The following is a 22,323-nucleotide window of genomic DNA, read 5'->3' as shown; positions in this document are numbered from 1 at the left end:
TAGTTCCTGTCTGGATAAAAAATTTGCGATGTGTACATCGGGCAGAACAAATAGAATTATTACTCGCTTTTCACAAATTGTGTAGTGGATTTCACATTCGTGCTTGATTTTCCACCGTGTTTCAAACTGTTACAAAATTTTTTTCCCTTCCTTTGGGACAGTAGGGCGCCTGTCCCAGTGGGGAGGGGGCGTCGTGCTTCCCCCCCCCCCCCCTTGCCTTCCCGCGGCACAGTGAGGGAAGAACTACACTGTCTTCCTTTTTCAGCCTGGGAGCTTCATTATTCCTTGGCACAGGACCATTTTTCCAGCTCATTAGAACCTGGAGCTAAGATAAAGGAGGGCAGAGCCACTAGGTAGCAATTTATATGTAAATGTTGAAGCTTTCTAAAAAAGAATGGACTAGTGTTCTTTTTTTTTTTAAATTTTTTTGGTATTTCTTTATTTTATTTATTTTTTGGCTGTGTTGGGTCTACGTTGCTGCACGCAGGCTTTCTCTAGTTGCGGCGAGCTGGGGCTACTCTTCGTTGCAGTGCACGGGCTTCTCATTGCGGTGGCTTCTCTTGTTGTGGAGCATGGGCTCTAGGCGCACAGGCTTCAGTAGTTGCAGCACGCAGGCTCTGTAGTTGTGGCTTGCAGGCTCTAGAGTGCAGGCTCAGTAGTTGTGACACATGGGCTTAGTTGCTCCACTGCATGTGGGATCTTCCCGGACCAGGGCATGGACCCGTGTCCCTTGCCTTGGCAGGCAGATTCTTAACCACTGAGCCACCCGGGAAGCCCTGGGCTAGTGTTCTTTAGGAGCATTCAAGTTGGGACTTTTCCGGAAAGCGGACACACACAAGCCCTGTAATCTCCCCCACCCCTCTGCCAGGCTCAGGGTATGAGGCCAAGGTTACACAGTAAGTGACAGATGAGGCCAGCTCTAAAAGCATAGGTGGACCCCCAAGGCAGTGTGCGGCCACTTTATGGGGTACCTCTAAGGGCAAGAGGCCCCTCTGACCAGCCTGCAGCCTCATAGTTTCCTCAGTTTTTTCCAGCCTGTTCAGGCTTATCTTTTGGCTTGGGAGTTTGGAGCTGTCTGCTGAAAAAAAAAAGCGCAACCTAAAAGTTGAGAATTATGTTTTATTTGGGAGGCAAAACTGAGGACTTAAGCCTGGAAAACAGCCTCTCAGATAGCTCTGAGGGACTGAAGAGGCAAGGGAGGAGCCAGGATATATAGGAGTTTTGCAACAAAAAACAGGTAGCTGGAACATCTAAAGATTACTGTTCATTAAAGAAAACCAGACAGCTCAAGTTAATGAATTTAGTGCTTTTTCTGTGTATGGGAAGATGCAAGAGTCTTCGCTCATTGAAATCATTCCTTTGATATGCACCTTAACTAGGGCCAGAATCCTGCTTTCCTCCATCCTGAGTCCCCTCAGGGCGCACCATCAGGGGCCGCTGCCCTGGCTGCTGGCTTGATGGTCGCAACATCCTTTGTTTACTGATGTGGCAGGTGATATTCCTCACCCACAGAGCTGAGGGGAAAGGTGTATTGTACACTCCACGAATGAGATTTAATTAAACAATTATTGTACCCAGCACTGTGCTGTGTATGTGTGGAGGACGGTCACTAGCAAAGGAGCCCTCTGGGCTTGGTCCCAAGCTCCAATATTCAGGTGTCAGGAGTTAAAATGGAGGAAACTCAGGAGAAGGCCAGAGCGGAACCTTTTCCTTAAAGCCAGAGAAAAGTGGCTTCAGCCCCACTCCAGCTGTTCTTCCCTGTGATCAGTAGCCTCCAACCGGCGCATTGCTCAACCTCTTGACAGTGTCAGAGGGATAAGGGAGAGAGGGCAGGCTGTCGCTCTAGAAGAAGCAGGCTCCACCCTCTTACATCTTTAGCCACCTGGCAGGTAGTTTTCTCAGGCAGGAAACACATGCTCACCTCTGCGAAGTGTCCAGTTCTTCAGTCTGTGCCATAGACTAGCTTAGCGCCCTAGACCTTCACCCTGGCCCACAGCAATATTCTTCCTCCTTAGGTGTGGGATGAAGACAGAAGCAAGGGGCTGGAGGCGATGTGTGCTGGGGGAGGCTGAGCATATCCTTAAACCAACAGGTCATGATTAAGAGTTTGATTTTGGTTTTAAGAGCATTGGGAAAGCCTCAAGGAAGTGATGTGGTCAGATTTGTGGTTTAGAAAGATCTCCCTGGTTTCTGTGGGGAATGAGTGAGAGGCAGTGGACAGAAAGACGAGTTTCAGGCTGCTTCATTTTATTTATTTATAAAATTATTATTATTTTTTAAAAATAACATTCTTTTTAAAAACATTTTTATTTATTTTTGGCTGTGTTGGGTCTTCGTTGCTGCACGTGGGCTTCCTCTAGTTGTGGTGAGCGGGGGCTGCTCTTCATTGTGGTGCGCGGGCTTCTCACTGCGGTGGCTTCTCTTGTTGCGGAGCATGGGCTCCAGTAGTTGCAGCACGCAGGCTCAGTAGTTGTGGCTTGTGGGCTCTAGAGCTCAGGCTCAGTAGTGGTGGTGCACCGGCTTCGTTGTTCCACAGCATGTGGGATCTTCCCGGACCAGGGCTTGAACCCTTGTCCCCTGAATTGGCAGGTGGATTCTTAACCACTGTACCACCAGGGCAGTCCCTGCTTCAGTCATTTTAGAAGAGAGGTACGGTGCCTGAACCGTAGTGGTAGTGGAGGAGCCGACAAGAGGCTTGTTAGTGTTTTGCTTTGATAGAGATTTGATAGATTTGATAGAGACCCAGGAGGTAGAATTGATAGCACTGGGTGATTGATTGGCTGCGAGGGTGAGAGCGAGTGAGTGATGATACTCAAGCTGATGGCTTGAGCAACTGGGTGGGTGGTGATGTCTGCAGTTTCCTTAGGCTGGACTTGCAGGAGGAGAAGCAGTAGGTTTGGGGGGAAAGATGATGAGGTTTGTTTTGGCCAGGCTGAGTCTGATGAACCGGTGGGACTTCCAGATAGAGATGTCTGGTTGGAGCACAAGAGAGAAGCTTGGGAGATATTAGCAGCTAGATGGTAATTAAATTGAGAAAAGGAAAGGTCTGAGGACAAAATCCAGAGGGAAATAGTGGGAAGGATGGGGAGAGGAAGATGATTTCACAAAGCTGACAGGAGAAGTGATGGCAGAGAGGCAGGGGTGGGGACCAAGGTGTTGTGGAAGTTGATGGAAAAGAGTATTTCACGGAGGCAGGATCGACGAAGTGAAGTACTGGAGAGAGGCCAAATAAGATAAGGACTGAGCCAGAATGGGGTTGGAGCGGGGTTGCGGGGTGAATCGGAGGTGAGGATGTAGAAACACTGTGGATGACTCCTTCCTTCCCTCTCCCCCTCCATTCCTTCTGACAAAGAGAAGGAAATAAGAGTCACCTAGGAATCCTACCACCCTGGCGTGACTGACCATTTGCAACATTTTAGTTCTATGCATCTCTTCAGGTACCACGCACAGCATACATGTGGACACTTTAACTTAAATGGGATGACACACATGCTGTTTTTATCATAGATTTCCCCGCTTAACCCTGCATCAGTACTCAACCCCTTATCTTAGCCTCTCCCTATAAGCTGTGTTAACAATTTAAAATATGTTCTTCCATATTTTTCTCTTTACATATATAATCCCATACAGGGTGTGTGTGTGTGTGTGTGTGTGTGTGTGTGTGTGTGTGTGTGTGTGAGATTTTTTTTTTAACATCTTTATTGGAGTATAATTGCTTTACAATGGTGTGTTAGTTTCTGCTGTATAACAAAGTGAATCAGGTATACATAAAAATAAATCCCCATATCTCCTCTATAGGATCATATTCACACTTGCTTTTCTCCCTTAACAATACCTCAGTGAAATTCCTTTAAACTATCTGGAGGAGCTCTGATTCATCTTTTTTTTTTTTTTTTTTGCGGTACGCGGGCCTCTCACCGCTGTGGCCTCTCCCGCCGCGGAGCACAGGCCCCGGATGTGCAGGCTCAGCGGCCACGGCTCACGGGCCCAGCCGCTCCGTGGCATGCAGGATCCTCCCGGACCCGGGCACGAACCCGCGTCCCCTGCATCAGCAGGCGGACTCTCAGCCACTGCACCACCAGGGAAGCCCTGATTCATCTTTTTAATGGCCATGTACTAGACAATGGCACGGTCATGCCACAGTTTATTCAAATGAACTCCTTACTGATGGATATTCGTTTTACTTCCAGTTCTTGTTCACTAAGAGCAATATTTCAATAAACATCTTATACATCCCTTCTTATAGACTAGTACTTTCATTGCCATGGGATAGATTCCCAGGAGTGAAATTACTGAAAATACTGAAGAGGCTATTTTTTTTTCACTAAAATTTTATTCTAGAAAATTTTAAATATATAGATAAATTGAAAGAATTATGCAATTAACATCAATACACCCATCACCTATATTTACAATGAACCTTTTGCTATATTTGCCCATGTACCAGCTACTCCTTTGCCTTTTCCTTTATCAACCCATCTTATTTTTGGTGCATTTCAAGGTTGTAAACTTCAGTACTCTTCACTTCTAAACACTTTAGCATCATATTATTAATTTTAGTTCAATATTTGTTTACAGATTTTTTCAGATATAATTTATATACAATGAGTTGTTCGAATCTCAAGTGTACCTTTCAACAAGCGCTGACAAATGCATGCTGTTCTATATCCCAAATGCCAACCAAGTTATAGAACATTACCATCAACCCCAGAAACTATTCTCATGTCCCTTCCCAATCACTCCCACCCCACGCCCCCAGAAATGACCACTGCTCTGATTTCTTCATGACATATTAATTTTTTCTGTTCTACAACTTCATGTAAGTGAAATATAGTATAAGTACTTTTTAGTAAGACTTCTTTCACTTTTCATAATATTTTTGAGATATATTTATATTGTTTGTACCTTTTCATTGCTCAGTAGTATCCTATTATATGACTACATCACAGTATGTTTATCCATTCTTCTGAGCTGTTTTCAACTTCTGATTATTATGAATTAAGCTGCTATGAACATTTGTGTACATCTCTTTTTGTAGACATATGCTTTCTTTCTCCTGGGTAAATAGCTAAGAGTGAGATGACTGGTCATGCGGTAGGTATACGTTTAGTTTTATGAGACACTGATGGATCTTTTCCCCAAATGTACCATTTTCCACTCCCCTCAACAAGATGTGAGCTGTGATCACACCACGTTCTTAACAACAATCAGTGCTGTCAGTCTTTTTTTTTTTTTTTTTTTGCGGTACGCGGGCCTCTCACTGTTGTGGCCTCTCCCGCTGCGGAGCACAGGCTCCGGATGCGCAGGCCCAGCGGCCATGGCCCACGGGCCCAGCCGCTCCGCGGCATGTGGGATCCTCCCGGACCGGGGCACGAACCCGCGTCCCCTGCCTCGGCGGGTGGACCCTCAACCACTGCGCCACCAGGGAAGCCCTGGTGTTAGTCTTTAAATATATTCATTTTGGTAAATATGTAGAGGTATCTCATTGTGATTTTAATTTGCTTTTCCTGATGACTGAAGATACTGAACGTGTTTTCATGTGCATATGGGCCACTCATATATTTTCTCTTGTAAAGTGCTTGCTAATGGGCTTTTAAATTTAGTATTATTGGTTTTAGGAGACTTTTAAAAAAATTACGCTGAATACTGGCTATTTGTCAGAAATACATGTTCTGTGCATTTTTTCTAGTCTAAGAATTGTGTATTCATTTTCTTTTTTTAAAATTTTATTTTATTACTTTTTTATACAGCAGGTTCTTATCAGTCATCAATTTTATACACATCAGTGTATACATGTCAATCCCAATCTCCCAATCCATCACACCCCACCCCCACCCCCCACCGCTTTCCCTGCTTGGTGTCCATACGTTTGTTCTCTACAACTGTCTCTCAATTTCTGCCCTGCAGACTGGTTCATCTGTACCATTTTTCTAGGTTCCACATATATGCGTTAATATACGATATTTGTTTTTCACTATCTGACTTACTTCACTCTGTATGACAGTCTCTAGATCCATCCATGTCTCTACACATGACCCAATTTCATTCATTTTTATGGTTGGGTAATATTCCATGGTATATATGTACCACATCTTCTTTATCGATTCGTCTGTTGATGGGCATTTAGGTTGCTTCCATGACCTGGCTATTGTAAATAGTGCTGCAATGAACATTGGGGTGCATGTGTCTTTTTGAATTATGTTTTTTTCTGGGTATATGCCCAGTAGTGTGATTGCTGGATCATATGGTAATTCTATTTTTAGTTTTCTAAGGAACCTCCTTACTGTTCTCCATAGTGGCTGTATCAATTTACATTCCCACCAACAGTGCAAGAGGGTTCCCTTTTCTCCACACCCTCTCCAGCATTTGTTGTTTGTAGATTTTCTGATGATGCCTATTCTAACTGGTGTGAGGTGATACCTCATTGTAGTTTTGATTTGCATTTCTCTAATAAATAGTGATGCTGAGCAGCTTTTCATGTGCTTGTTGGCCATCTGTATGTCTTCTTTGGAGAAATGTCTGTTTAGGTCTTCTGCCCGTTTTTGGATTGGGTTGTTTGTTTTTTTAATATTGAGCTGCATGAGCTGTTTATATATTTTGGAGATTAATCCTTTATCCATTGATTCGCAATGGATAAATGGATAAATGGAGAAATAAATAAATGGAGAAAATATTCGCAAATATTTTCTCCCGTTCTGAGGGTTGTCTTTTCGTCTTGTTTATGGTTTCCTTTGCTATGCAAAAGCTTTTAAGTTTCATTAGGTCCCATTTGTTTATTTTTGTTTTTATTTCCATTTCTCTAGGAGGTGGATCAAAAAAGATCTTGCTGTGATTTATGTCAAAGAGTGTTCTTCCTATGTTTTCCTCTAAGCGTTTTATAGTGTCTGGTCTTACATTTAGGCCTCTAATCCATTTTGAGTTTATTTTTGTGTATGGTGTTAGGGAGTGTTCTAATTTCCTTCTTTGACATGTAGCTGTCCAGTTTTCCCAGCACCACTTATTGAAGAGACTGTCTTTTCTCCATTGTATATCTTTGCCTCCTTTGTCATAGATTAGTTGACCATAGGTGCATGGGTTTATCTCTGGGCTTTCTATCTTGTTCCATTGACCTATGATTTTGTTTTAGTGCCAGTACCATATTGTCTTGATTACTGTAGCTTTGTAGTATAGTCTGAAGTCAGGGAGTCTGATTCCTCCTGCTCCGTTTTTTTCCCTCAAGACTGCTTTGGCTATTTGGGGTCTTTTGTGTCTCCATACAAATTTTAAGATTTTTTTGTTCTAGTTCTGTAAAAAATGCCACTGGTAATTTGATAGGGATTGCATTGAATCTGTAGATTACTTTGGGTAGTATAGTCATTTTCACAATATTGATTCTTCCAATCCAAGAACATGGTATATCTCTCCATCTGTTGGTATCCTCTTTAATTTCTTTCATCAGTGTCTTATAGTTTTCTGCATACAGGTCTTTTGTCTTCCTCGGTAGGTTTATTCCTAGGTATTTTATTCTTTTTGTTGCAGTGGTAAATGGGAGTGTTTGCTTAATTTCTTTCATATTTTTCATCATTAGTGTGTAGGAATGCAAGAGATCTCTGTGCATTAATTTTGTATCCTGCAACTTTACCAAATTCATTGATCAGCTCTAGTAGTTTTCTGGTGGCATCTTCTCTATGTATTGTATCATGTCATCTGCAAACAGTGACAGTTTTTCTTCTTCTTTTCCAATTTGTATTCCTTTTATTTCTTTTTCTTCTCTGATTGCTGTGGCTAGGACTTCCAAAACTATGTTGAATAATAGTGGCGAGGGTGGACATCCTTGTCTTGTTCCTGATCTTAGATGAGATGGTTTCAGTTTTTCACCATTGAGAATGATGTTTGCTGTGGGTTTGTCATATATGGCCTTTATTATGTTGAGGTAGGTTCCCTTTATGCCCACTTTCTGGAGAGTTTTTTTCATAAAAGGGTGCTGAATTTTGTCAAAAGCTTTTTCTGCATCTATTGAGATGATCATATGGTTTTTATTCTTCAATTTGTTAATATGGTGTATCACATTGATTGATTTGCGTATGTTGAAGAATCCTTGCATCCCTGGGATAAATCCCACTTGATTATGGTGTATGATCCTTTTAATGTGTTGTTGGATTCTGTTTGCTAGTATTTTGTTGAGGAGTTTTGCATCTATATTCATCAGTGATATTGGTTGTAATTTTCTATTTTTGTAGTATCTTTGTCTGGTTTTGGTATCGGGGTGTTGGTGGCCTCATACAATGAGTTTGGGAGTGTTCCTTCCTCTGCAATTTTTTGGAACAGTTTGAGAAGGATGGGTGTTAGCTCTTCTCTAAATGTTTGATAGAATTCACCTGTGAAGCCATCTAGTCCTGGACTTTTGTTTGTTGAAAGATTTTTAATCACAGTTTCAATTTCATTACTTGTGATTGGTCTGTTCATATTTTCTATTTCTTCCTGGTTCAGTCTTGGAAGGTTATACCTTTCTAAGAATTTGTCCATTTCTTCCAGGTTGTCCATTTTATCGGCATAGAGTTGCTTGTAGTAGTCTCTTAGGATGCTTTGTATTTCTGCGGTGTCTGTTGTAACTTCTCCGTTTTCATTTCTAATTTTATTGATTTGAGTCCTCTCCCTCCTTTTCTTGATGAGTCTGGCTAATGGTTTATCAATTTTGTTTATCTTCTCAAAGAAGCAGCTTTTAGTTTTATTGATCTTGCTATTGTTTTCTTTGTTTCTCTTTCATTTATTTCTGCTCTGATCTTTATGATTTCTTTCCTTCTGCCAACTTTGGGTTTTGTTTGTTCTTCTTTCTCTAGTTCCTTTAGGTGTAAGTTTAGATTGTTTATTTGAGATTTTTCTTGTTTCTTGAGGTAGGCTTGTATAGCTATCAACTTCCCTCTTAGAACTGCGTTTGCTGTATCCCATAACTTTTGGATTGTCCTGTTTTCAGTGTTATTTGTCTCTAGGTATTTTTTGATTTCCTCTATGTTTTCTTCAGTGATCTCTTGGTTATTTAGTAAAGTATTGTTTAGCCTCCATGTGTTTGTGTTTTTTATGGTTTTTTCCCTGTAATTCATTTCTAATCTCATAGCGTCGTGGTCAGAAAAGATGCTTGATATGATTTCAATTTTCTTAAATTTACTGAAGCTTAATTTGTGACCCAATATGTGATCTATCCTGGCGAATGTTCTGTGCACACTTGAGAAGAATGCGTAATCTGCTGTTTTTGGATGGAATGTTCTATAAATATCAATTAAATCTATCTGGTCTATTGTGTCATTTAAAGCTTCTGTTTCCTTTTTTATTTTCATTTTGGATGATCTATCCGTTGGTGTAAGTGAGGTGTTAAAGTCCCCCATTATTATTGTGTTACTGTCGATTTCCTCTTTTATAGCTGTTAGCAGTTGCCTTATGCATTGAGGTGCTCCTATGTTGGGTGCATATATATTTATAATTGTTATATCTTCTTCTTGGATGGATCCCTTGATCATTATGTAGTGTCCTTCCTTGTCTCTTGTAACATTCTTTACTTTAAAGTCTATTTTATCTTATATGAGTATTGCTCCTCCAGCTTTCTTTTGATTTCCATTTGCATGGACTTTTTCCATCCCCCACTTTCAGTCTGAATGTGTCCCTAGGTCTGAAGTGGGTCTCTTGTAGACAGCATATATATGGGTCTTGTTTTTGTATCCATTTAGCAAGCCTGTGTCTTTTGGTTGGAGCATTTACTCCATTCATGTTTAAGGTAATTATCGATATGTATGTTCATATGACCATTTTCTTATTTGTTTTGGGTTTGTTTTTGTAGGTCCTTTTCTTCTCTTGTGTTTGCCACTTAGAGAAGTTCCTTTAGCATTTGTTGTAGAGCTGGTTTGGTGGTGCTGAATTCTCTTAGCTTTTGCTTGTCTGTAAAGCTTTTGATTTCTTCCATCAAATCTGAATGAGATCCTTGCTGGGTAGAGTAATCTTGGTTGTAGGTTCTTCCCTTTCATCACTTTAAGTATATCATGCCACTACCTTCTGGCTTGTGGAGTTTCTGCTGAGAAATCAGCTGTTAACCTTATGGGAGTTCCCTTGTATGTTATTTGTCATTTTTCCCTTGCTGCTCTCAATAATTTTTCTTTGTCTTTAATTTTTGCCAATTTGATGACTATGTGTCTTGGCGTGTTTCTCCTTTGGTTTATCCTGTATGGGACTTGCTGCATTTCCTGGACTTGGGTGGCTATTTCCTTTCCCATGTTAGGGAAGTTTTTGACCATAATCTCTTCAAATATTTCCTCAGTCCCTTTCTTTTTTTCTTCTTATTTTGGAACCCCTATAATTCGAATGTTGGTGCGTTTAATGTTGTCCCAGAGGTCTCTGAGACTGTCCTCAGTTCTTTTCATTCTTTTTTCTTTATTCTGCTCTGCAGTAGTTATTTACACTATTTTATCTTCCACGTCACTTATCCGTTCTTCTGCCTCAGTTATTCTGCTATTGATTCCTTCTAGTGTAGTTTTCATTTCAGTTATTGTATTGTTCATCTCTGTTTGTTTGTTCTTCTAGGTCTTTTTTAAACATTTCTTGCATCTTCTCGATCTTTGCCTCCATTGTTTTTCCGAGGTCCTGGATTATCTTTACTCTCATTATTCTGAATTCCTTCTCTGGAAGGTTGCCTATCTCCACTTCATTTAGTTATTTTTCTGGGGTTTTATCTTGTTCGTTCATCTGGTACATAGTCCTCTGCCTTTTCATCTTGTCTATCTTTCTGTGAATGTGGTTTTTGTTCCACAGGCTGCAGGATTGCAGTTCTTGCTTTTGCTGTCTGCCCTCTGCTGTATTCATTTTCTTAAAGGTGTCTTTTGATGAGTGGACGTTTTAAATTTGAATAAGTCTAATTTATAAATGTTTGTTTCATGGTTATTCTTTATGATTTTTTTGAATTTATTTATTTATTTTTGGCTGTATTGGGTCTTTGTTTCTGCGCGAGGGCTTTCTCTAGTTGCGGCAAGCGGGGGCTACTCTTCATCGTGGTGCGCGGGCCTCTCACTGTCGCGGCCTCTCGTTGAGGAGCACGGCTCCAGATGCATAAGCTCTGTAGTTGTGGCTCACGGGCCCAGTTGCTCCGCGGCATGTGGGATCTTTCCAGACCAGGGCTCGAACCCGTGTCCCCTGCATTTGCAGGCGGATTCTCAACCACTGCAGCACCAGGGAAGCCCCTCTTTATGATTTTTTAATGATTATTGCTTTCTAAGTCCTCCCTAAGAAAGCTGCCAAAGAAGTCTAGTCTCTAGTTGAGAAGATGGTCTACATTTTCTTCTAGAAGTTTTATAGTTTTAGCTTTTATGTTTAGGTCCCTGAGTCACCTTGATTTAACTTTTGTACAAGGTGTGAGGAGGTGAGGGTTGAGGGCCACTATTTCTCCATATTGGATATCCAGTTGTCCTAGAGCAATATGTTAAAAACAATTTCCTTTCTTTATTGGATTGTTTTGTTGTTTTCATCAAAAATCAGATGACCCTATAAACGAGGATATATTCCTGAGCTCTCTACTCTGTTCCATTGAGCTATTTGTCTGTCCTTATGCCATTGCTCCAATGCCTTGATTACTGTCGCTTTATAGTAAGTCTTTAAGTCAAGTTGTGTTAGTCTTCTCCCAGTTTGTCCTTTTTTATGGCTGCACGGTCCGGTGTGTGGGATTTTAGTTCCCTGACCAGGGATTGAACCCAGGCCCATGGCAGTGAAAGTGTTGAGTCCTAACCATTGGACCGCCAGAGAATTCCCATCAATTTGTCCTTTTTCAGGATTGCTTTGGATATTGCTAGGTCCTTTGCATTTCTATATAAATTTTAGAATGAGTTTGTCAAATTCTACGAAGTGGACTGATCGGATTATTTTTGGGATTGCATGAAATGTGTAGATAATTGACATCTTAAAAACATTGAGTATTCCAATTGATATATTTGGTATATCTCTACATTTGTTTAGGTCGTCTTTGATTTATCTCAGTATATGTAGGTTTTTTTGGGGGGGGGGCCCTACTGCACGACATGTGGGATATTAGTTCCCTGACCAGGGATCAAACCTGCATCCCCTGCAGTGGAAGCACGGAGTCCTAACCACTGGACCGCCAGGGAAGTCCAGTATTTGTAGTTTTTAATGTAATTTTAATGGAACTTTGATGTAGAAGTTTTTCGTGTAGAGGTAAGGTCTTTTGTTAAATTTATTTCTGAGTAATGTTTTTTGACAACAGAGTAAGTGAAATTGTTTTTCTTATTTCACTTTCCATTTTTTCATTGCTAGAATATAAAAATACAATTGATTTTTGTTTATTGTCCTTGTATCTACGAGTTTGCTAGTTTATTTATTAGTTCTAGATGTTTTGTTGATTTCTTAAGGTTTTCTATGTAAGCAATCACTCACCTGTGAACAAAGACAGTTTTAACTTCTCTCTCCAGTTTGTACACCTTTTATTTCTTTTCCTTGCCTTACTTCACTGGCTAGGACCTCTGGTATAGTGTGGAATAGAAGTGGTGAAAGTGGATATCCTTGCTTTATCCCAAATCTTAGGGGGAATATTTATTCAGTATTTAACTATTAAGTATAATGTTAACAGGTTTTTTTTTTGTTTTTTTTTTTTTTTTGCGGTACGCGGGGCTCCCACTGTCATGGCCTTTCCTGTTGCTGAGCACAGGCTCCAGATGCCCAGGCTCAGCGGCCATGGCTCACGGGCCCAGCCACTCCGTGGCATCTGGGATCCTCCCGGACCGGGGCACGAACCCGTGTCCCCTGCATCTGCAGGCGGACTCTCAACCACTGCGCCACCAGGGAAGCCCTTAACAGGGTTTTTAAAGATGCCATTAATTAGTTGAAATTTCCTTTTAATTGTGGTTTGCTAGAAGATTTTTTCCAAATGAATGGCTGTTGATTAATTTTTTTCAAATGGTTTTCCTGAATCTATTTAAATAAGTGTTTTGTTTTTCTTTTTAGTCTGTTAATACGGTTAATTACATTGATTGGCATTGCATATGTTGAACCAAGCTGAGATTCCCAGGATACACCCAATATGGTTGTGATGCATTTTGTTTTTTTTTTTTTTTTTTTTTTACAGCTGTGACTCCAGACAGGATCCAAAGAGGAGTTCTACAATCTCTTCTCTGGGTTTTATGGAGACTTTCTTTACCCTTCTGTGTTAGCCTCTTAAGGCACTGCGTCAACCTTAAAAGGGCACAAGAAAGGGCGACATTTTGTTTTTTATATGTTATTGGATTCTATTTGCTAATATTTTGTTAAGAATTTTTGCATCTAGGGGCTTCCCTGGTGGCTCAGTGGTTAAGAATCCGCCTGCCAATGCAGGGGAAATGGGTTAGAGTCCTGATTCGGGAAGATCCCACATGCCGCAGAGCAGCTAAGCCTGTGCACCACACCTACTGAGCCTGCGTGCCACAACTACTGAAGCCCGTGCACCTAGAGTCCGTGCTCCGGAACAAGAGAAGCTACCACCATGAGAAGACCACGCACTGTAACGAAGAGTAGACCCCGCTTGCGGCAAATACAGAAAGCCCGCGTGCAGCAATGAAGACCCAATGCAGCCAAAAATAAATAAAATAAATAAATTTAAAAAACAAAAGAAGAATTTTTGCATCTATGTTCATGAAGGATATGGGTCCGACATTAAAAGGATTTCTTTGTCAGGTTTGTTATCAGCATTACGTTGGTCTAGTAAAATGAGTTGGGAAGCGTTCTTTTCCATTTTCTGAGTTTTTGTAAGATGGAAGTTAATTCCTTTTTAATAAAATTCACTGGTGAAGCCACATGAAGTTTTCTTTGTGGGAAGGATTTTCTGTGTGGATGTGTAGGAAGGTTTTTAATTATTGATTCAATTTCTTGTTAGATATGTGGCTAGTTACATCTTCTATTTTATTTTATATCAATTTTGGTAAGTTGTATTTTTCAAGGCATTTTTCAAGGCATTTGTTTGATCTAGGTTGTCTAAATAATTTTTAATATAAAGTTTTTTTTTAGTATAAAAAATTTTTTTTAGAATAAAAAATTTTTTTTAGTATAAAAAATTTTTAGTATAAAGTCATTTATGATATTTTATTATTATTCTTTAAATATCTGTAGGATTTGTAAGGCTGTCTCCTGTTTCATTCCTGATATTGGTAATTTGTGTTTTATCTCTTCTTGGTCAGTCAGGCTAGGGGTTTATTAATTTTATTGATCTTTTCATAGACCCAGCTTCTGGCTTTGTTAATTTTCTTTATTTTCTATTTTGATAATTTCTGTTCTTAAAAAAAATCCTGATTTCTACCTCCTTTGGGTTTGCTTTGCTCTTATTTTTCTAGTTTCTTGAGGTGGAAACTTAGGTAATTTCTTTTGCATGTATTTGATTTTCTAGTATAAATATTTAGATTATGAAGTTCCCACCAAGCATCGCTTTAGCTGCATCCCACAAATTTTGATGTATTGTACTTTTATTATGCATATAAAAATGTTTAATATTTTCCCTTATGATTTCTTCATTGACTTCATTTCTTCATTGACTTCATTTCTTCATTGACAAGGATTATGTTTGTTGCTTAATATTCAAATATTTGTTTTTTTTTCTATATGTCTAAATGCTAACGATTTAAAATTCAATTCCATCATGGACAGAAAATGCACTCTGTATTACTTCAATTTAATTTTATTGAGACTTGTTTTATGGCCCAGGATATGGTCCATCTTGGTGAATTGTACTATGAGCATTTGAAAAGAAAAATGTGTATTCTGCTATTTTGGGGTATAGTGTTCTATAAATTTCAATCTGATCCACGTGGTTTATGGCATTGTTCAAGTCTTTTGAATTTGTAGTGATTTAAAAAGTCTAGTTGTTCTGTCAGTTTCTGAGAGGAGTGTTAGATTTTGTCAATTTTTGTTTCATGCATTTTGAAGCTTTATCATTAGATGTAATTATAAATTTTTATGTCCTGATGAAAATGGACCATTTTACCATCATGAAATGTCCCTTTTAACTCTTATAATACTCTTTGTCTTGAAGTCTCCTTCATTTGAAATAACATAGCCCCCATTCCAGCCTTTTTATGCCCCGATTTTATGCTGTATGATACATCTTTTCTCATCCATTTCTTTTCATCTATCTGTATTATTATATTTAAAGTGTGCTTTGTAGTCAGAATATAGCCTGTTCTGTATTTGTTTTTTAATCCATTCTGACATTATCTGTTAACTTTTTTCCCCCAATTTTTTTTATTATTTAGGACCATAAACATTACCGTTAAACAATTACTAATGTATTAATCATACATTAATTAATGTATACTAATTTCTAACACATTTCTACTTTCCACTATTTTAAGCAATTTCAGTGGTTAATTTTTTTTTTAAACATCTTTATTGGAGTATAATTGCTTTACATTGTTGTGTTAGTTTCTGGTGTATAACGAAGTGAATCAGCTATATGTATACATATATCCCCATATCCCTTCCCTCTTGAGTCTCCCTCCCACCCTCCCTATCCCACCCCTCTAGGTGGTCACAAAGCACCGAGCTGATCTCCCTGTGGGATGCAGCTGCTTCCCACTAGCTATCTATTTTACATTTGGTAGTGTATATATGTCAGTGCTACTCTCTCACTTCATCCCAGTTTACCCTCCCCCCTCCCTGTGTCCTCAAGTCCATTCTCTACATCTGCGTCTTTATTCCTGTCCTGCCCTTAGGTTCATGAGAACAATTTTTTTTTTTAGATTCCATATATATGTGTTAGCACACGGTATTTGTGTTTTCTCTTTCTGACTTACTTCACTCTGTATGACAGACTGTAGGTCCACCCACCTTGCTACAAATAACTCAATTTCATTTATTTTTCTTTTAAATAAATTTACTTATTTTATTTATTTTTGGCTGCGTCGGGTCTTCATTGCTGTGCACGGGCTTTCTCTGGTTGTGGTGAGAAGGCATACTCTTTCCTGTGGTGTGTCGGCTTCTCATTGCAGTGGCTTAGGCTCTAGGCACTTGGGCTTCAGTAGTTGTGGCACGTAGGCTTCAGTCGTTGTGGCTTGCGGGCTCTAGAGCGCAGGTTTAGTAGTTGTGGTGCATGGGCTTAGTTGTTCGACGGCATGTGGGATCTTCCCGGACCAGGGCTCGAACCCATGTCCCCTGCATTGGCAGGCGGATTCTTAACCACTGCGCCACCACGGAAGTCCCTCATTTCTTTTTATGGCTGAGTAATATTCCATTGTATATATGTGCCACATCTTCTTTATCCATTCATCTGTCGATGGACTCTTAGGTTGCTTCCATGTCCTGGCTATTGAAAATAGTGCTGCAATGAACATTGTGGTACATGACTCTTTTTGAATTATGGTTTTCTCAGAGTATATGCCCAGTAATTGGAGTGTTTAGTCTTTTGCAGTTACTATAATTATGGATATGATTTGATAGAGGTTTACAATTTTATTATTTGTCTGTCATATATATATATATATATATGTATTGTTTCTCTGTTCCACTTTTTCTTTCTTCTTTTGGGTTAAATAAATAATTTTAAGAACTCCATTTTAATTTATTAATCGACTATTTAGCTATACATTTTTGCATTTTTTAAAGCGGTTGCTTAGTGATTATTCATTCTGAATTTTGGCCACATTTTACTTAGATTTAATATTTTTACCATTTCACACAAAATTTAATAATTTACTGCCACCCCAACCTTTATGCTATATTTATCATACATATTACATTATGAACCTACCATACAATGGTATAATTTTTACTTTAAATGGTCAGATGCATTCTTCTTAGAAATTAAGATGAATATAATGTTTTATATTTACCTACATATTTAATATCTCCAGGGATTGTCATTCCTTCTTGAAGTTATGAGTTTCCATCTATGTCATTTCACTTCACTTGATGAACTTCATTTAGTATTCCTTGTAGTGCAGGTCTGCGGGCAATGAATTATCTTAGTTTTTATTCATTTGAAAATGTTTTTTATTTCCCATTCATTGTGGTGGACAGAGCCTGAGGTGACTCCCAGTGATCCCCACCTTCTGGTGTTCATGACTTTATGGACCGCGCCCCCCCCTTCCCCTTGAGTGTGGGCGGGACCTGTGACTTGCTTCTAACCTGATAGAATATGGCAAAGGTGATGGGTTGCCACTCCCATGATTATGTTACATTGTAAAAGACTCTGCCTTGCTAGCTGACTTAGAGGTTCTCATTCATTTTCTGGCTCTGAGCAAGCAAGCTGCCAGGGCAAGAAATTGTAGGCAGCATCTAGTTGAGGATGGCCTCATCTTACAGACTTTAAGAAATGAATTTTGCCACCAACCTAAGTGAGTTTGGAAAAGGATTCATTGTTGTTAGTCAAGCTTCCAGATGAGGACTGAGCCCCGGCTGACACCCTGAGGGTAGCCTTATAGAGGACCCTGTTGAGTCATCCTCTGATTTCTGACCCAATGTGAGATAATAAACGTGTTGTTTTAAAGCCACCAAGTTTGCAGTAATTTCTTAGGTAGCAATACATTCATTTTTGAAGTATATTTTAGTGGATTTAGAATTCTGGGTTGACAGTTTTTCCTCCATCACTCTAGACGCTATTCTATTGTCTTTTCTCCTCCATTATGTCTGATGCAAAGTCAGAAGTCATTCACATCACTGCTCCCTGCCACTTGTCATTTTTCTCTGGCTGCTTTCGTGATATTTTGTCTCTGACTTTCAGCAGTTTGGTGTGATGTATCCATGCATGGTTTTCTTTGTAGTTTTTCCTGCTTGGCGTTTGTTGAGCTTGACTCTGTAAATTTATAACTGTCACCGAAATGGGAAAATTTTGGCCATTATTTCTGAAAAAAAAATTTTTTTTGGTCCCCTTCTCTCCTTGCCTTCTGAGACTTCGTTTATACATACGTTAAACCTTTTAGTATTGCTCCCCAGACCCCTGAGGTCCTGTTAATTTTTTTTTTTTTTTGTCTTTTTCTTTCTGTTCTTCAGATCGGATAACTTCTACCTACCTTCCAGCACATCTACTCTTCTGTCACCTTCAAACTCTTGTTAGACTCATCCAGTGAACTTTTGAAAAAAAAAAGCCAGGTATTGTCATTTTTAGTTCTAGAATGTTCATTAGGTTCTTTGCTGTAGTTTCTATTCATCTGTTGAAATTCCCTGTTCATTTTTTTGAAGCATGTTTTCTTTTGAGGCCTTGAGCATAGTTATAATAGCTGCTTTAACATTATTTTGTGTGGGTTGGAATTTCTGAGATGCAGTTGCTCAGACAGATTTATGGTGTAGTAACCCCTGTGAAAGGAAATGGCAGGATGCAGGCTTGGGCAGGAGAGCCATCACATCATGATGTACACCTAATACTGTCTCTGCCAGCCTGACAAGGGAGCTCTGAGGCAACAGTTGCCCATGAAGGGAGTCCCTCATTGGGCAGAAATAGCTAAGCCCTCATACCACGTGCTTGCTTATTGACCAGAAGCCACTCGGTGAGGATGGGGCTAACGGTATCTGTTAATTTCTTTCAGCCTTAGCTGGTTGTAGTGGCTTTGAAATATGTGAACTTGGCTAGGCTGAGTAATTTTGCAAATTCTCTTATGTATATATTTCTTGTGAGTGTGGGCCTCAAGAGAGATTCTTTTGGGAGATTTTGAAGGCAGAGGTGAAACAGCAGCTAATTTGTGGCTCACACACATTGTCCTCTGTCTGCTGGCTCACCACGATGATGGTGAGTTCTTGCATATCCTTGAGTATCTTTCTTCTACCCTATCATGTGAATAATTACTTAGCCAGCAGTCCTTTTGTCTCCATGGATTGTACAGGCTATCCAGACCTTTTCTCAGTGCAGGGAAGTTTTCTTCTGGTCTGAGCTTAATTTTTGCTTCATTTCCTACTCTTGTTTTGTCTCCATCTGGCACTCGTGTCTTTGCATGTTAGGATTCCTGGATCTTTCCTCTAAATCTTTTATCTTTTTTTCCTTCATGACTTTTGTCTTGTTGTCTTTTTTCTCTAAGCTTTAAGATTTTTCTTATATGTGATCTTCCAGGTTTCTGATTCAGGGCTCAAAAATGACATCCTTTCCTTTAATTCATCTATGGGTTGTTTTTTTTTTAAGCTCAAAGTTCTTGTTTTTAAGTTTCACATCTTTTTGTGATGGGTTTTTGTCTCTTCTTATAGCCTGCTATCATTTTAAAAATTCAGGTGTTAATTGGTCTCTTCCAGCTGCAGTTCTGTGCAGTGGCCATGTGGTCTGATTGTTCTACCTCATCCTCCTCAGAGGTCCTTTGGTTGGGCTGTTATCTTTTGCTGTCTGCTCCTTAGGGTTTAGATCTGGCTGAGATGTGTCTAAAGATGGGCAGAGGAAAAGGGTCTCTGGCCCTGAAGACCTGTAATCCATGGGAGGCTGTTGGCCCCCTGCCAGCGCATCCAAAGGAGGCTTCTCCGTTCCCTGGTCTCTCTGGACTCTTCCAGACTTGAGGGTGGGCAGCTCAGACCATGCCAGAAACTTCCTGGCACTTTAAAGGTCAGGAAGGCTCAGCAACTCATGCCGAGTCTATAGATCCTGAAAGCCCAGTTTTTCCCTGGTGTGGCCACTTTTCACTTTTACCCCTGCACTGCTCACTAGTTAACTGTCCAGGAAGGAAGGAGTCTCACAGCGGTGATTTCCTTAGGAACCAGCTCTTACTCAGGAAAGGCAATAGCCTGGAGTGAGGATGGGAAGAAAAAGAAGTCCTTTCAGACTCCATTATCTTCAGAATCCCCATGTCAAAGTATAATTTCCAAAATGTTGAAAACTTAACTTTCCATAAAGCGAGCATGTGTCAAAGATTTAATTAACTCCTTGAAATGAGGGAACCAGCAAGATGGTAAGGAGAGTTCAAAAAAGTATGAGGCAGAAATATTTATAGTCACTTGAAAGAAAGAATGTTGGAATAAGATTGCTAGAGTACGTGTAAAAGAAATCTGTAAGATTTGGGTTATCATCTTTCCATTTACTTCTCTACAGGATAAAAATTCATTGGTCACTTGCTTTTTAGGGTTAGCGTCTATGCTTTCAGAGTTGTAAAGAAGCCTGATCAGTAGTAACTACAGTGAACACTGCCAAAGCAATGCTGTCCAAGAGAAATATAATGTGAGCCCCCGAAGTAAACCACATATGCAGTTACTCATTTTATCTACTTTACCTCAATGTGTTCACCATAGTCTCATTTAAACATGTGTTGTGGGTTGAATTATGTCACCCCAAAAGATATGCTGCAGTTTTAAGGCAGCAGTCCCCAGTCTTTTTGGCACTAGGGACCGGTTTCGTGGAAGACAATTTTTCCACAGACCAGGGTGTGGGGGATGGTTTCGGGATGATTCAAGCACATTACATTTATTGTGCACTTTATTTCTATTATTATTACATTGTAATATATAATGAAATAATTATACAACTCACCATAATGCTCACAGGAGGTGGAGCTCAGGTGGTAATGTGAGTGATGGGGAGCGGCTGTAAATACAGATGAAGCTTCGCTCTCTTGCCTGCCGCTCACCTCCTGCTGTGCGGCCCGGTTCCTAACAGGCAATGGACCGGTACCAGTCCATGGCCCGGGGGTTGAGGACCCCTGTTCTAAGGTATGCTGAAGTTACCTTATTTGGAAATACATTACTTGCCGATGTAATTCGTTAATAAGTTCGGAGGCTGACCATAAAAGGCCAAAAAGTGGGCAGTGACCCAATTCCTAGAAATCTCCACCCCTTCCCCAAAATACTTGGAATAATCGCCCCACTCATTAGCCTATGACATTACCCAGCCTATAAAAACTAGCCACCCCATATTTCGGGGCCTCTCGCCTTCTGAGATGGCCCACACTCTGTCTATGGAGTGTGTATCTCCCTGAATAAACGTTCTTTCACTTTACTATGGCTTGCTCTTGAATTCTTCCCTGCGTGAAGCTAAGAACCCACACTTGGTGGCCATCCCAGGAACTCGTGGAATGTGACCATCCTCTCACGCCCCACTCTCTTTCCTGCAGCAGACAGACTGGGACCAATCAGAAGGTTATGGAGCAGATGTAAAGGCCTAACATGTTTGTCTGGAGCAGAAGGCCGGAGTGACAGAGGTTAGAAAGTGAGCAGCAAGTTCACCAGGGAAAGAGACCATCCTCAGGTGCAGACGTGCAGGATGGGCAGGAGGGAAGAAGGATCGGCTGCTGGCCAGACACAAGGTAAAACCTCGGCAGCTGGCTTTCGTCAAATACTGTGTGCCAGCGCCTCTTCCAAGAACTTTACAGATATTATGTCTCAGTTGTTGTTACTTCCACTGGGCAGATGAGAAAAGCAAAGCACAGAAAGATTAAATCATTTGCTCAAGGTTACACAGCTAGTTAAGTGGCAGAGCCAAGATTTGAACCTTGGCCATCTGGCTCTAGCAGCTTTGTAGGAAACTGTGAGAGGACTTCCCTTGTACCAGAGGTTTCTGTGAGGTCATGGGGTCAGTCTCAAGGATGGGGTAAAGTGATTTTTCAAAAGCCAAAAGGTAATTGTTTGTTTTGTTGAGTCAAGTCTAAACATTCTGCTATCACAATGTTTCAATGCCCTGTGCCCACAGGGAGGATCTGGGAACCACGGGTAGGTCTGCTTTGTGCTCCAGGCTCAGAGACAGACGGGTGGCCCCGGGGACTGGAGGGTGAGGTCAGGGAGTGACACTCTTCTTTCATTAGTTGGGGAGGGAAGAGGCTAGAGGAGTTTAGACCCTGGAGTCTTATTTCTACTTGTAGAGCCCTTCATCTGAGAGAAACCATTTTTTCCATTTTCATTATTTTTTAATTTAGGAAAACATGCCAAAACCAGCTTTATAATAATCTCAGTACTCGTTTTATAAAACGCAACATTTCCACTGAAGCTACCAGCAGAATCATTTCTGTCAGCCACCAGCCTTGTAAAAGGAGTGAATGCATTTTCTGTGCCCATAATCACCCCTCTGTGAGAATGAGGTCAATTTCAATGATTATCTAATAAAGGAATAACTCAGCATTAAAAAAAAAATTCAGAGTGCCTAGGAAACCTAGAGGCAAAAAGGCAAAGGAAATTTGATCTAATGAAGACTGAAATCTTTTTTAAAGGAAAGCTTTATTATTTTTTCTCCAAAAACTTCATTTTAAAAACAGTAGGTTGGTTTATCAACAAATCTCTATTTAAGGAATTGAATAAGGAACTGATTATACAGCTGGCAAAACCTCACTATTCCAACACATTCTGAGATGGTCTAATTTAGTGAAAGGTCTGAATCAGTTTGAAGCACGTGGTTTCGTAGGCTCAGACTGAGTCGAGAAACTCATTCTTTCAGATTGT

At 40.2% G+C, this 22,323-nt stretch overlaps 1 long non-coding RNA gene and 1 other non-coding gene across 2 annotated transcripts in view; one reads left to right on the top strand and one right to left on the bottom strand.

The window, feature by feature from the left end:
• Positions 1 to 22,323, top strand: part of LOC141276543 (uncharacterized) — a 44,990-nt gene that overhangs the window by 18,225 nt on the left and 4,442 nt on the right. Inside the window, exon 2 of the long non-coding RNA XR_012326345.1 lies at positions 21,006 to 21,197. This is a non-coding gene — a long non-coding RNA (uncharacterized lncRNA). The remainder of the gene's footprint in view (positions 1 to 21,005; positions 21,198 to 22,323) is intronic.
• Positions 13,092 to 13,213, bottom strand: LOC117308371 (small nucleolar RNA SNORA26). Its single transcript, XR_004522354.1, has one exon. It is a non-coding gene; the product is annotated as a small nucleolar RNA SNORA26 (small nucleolar RNA).

Source organism: Tursiops truncatus, chromosome 15, assembly GCF_011762595.2.
Source record: "Tursiops truncatus isolate mTurTru1 chromosome 15, mTurTru1.mat.Y, whole genome shotgun sequence".
Classification (NCBI taxonomy): Eukaryota; Metazoa; Chordata; class Mammalia; order Artiodactyla; family Delphinidae; genus Tursiops; species Tursiops truncatus.
The sequence above is the reverse complement of the archived record's forward strand: the minus strand, read 5'-3'. Positions and strand labels throughout refer to the sequence as shown.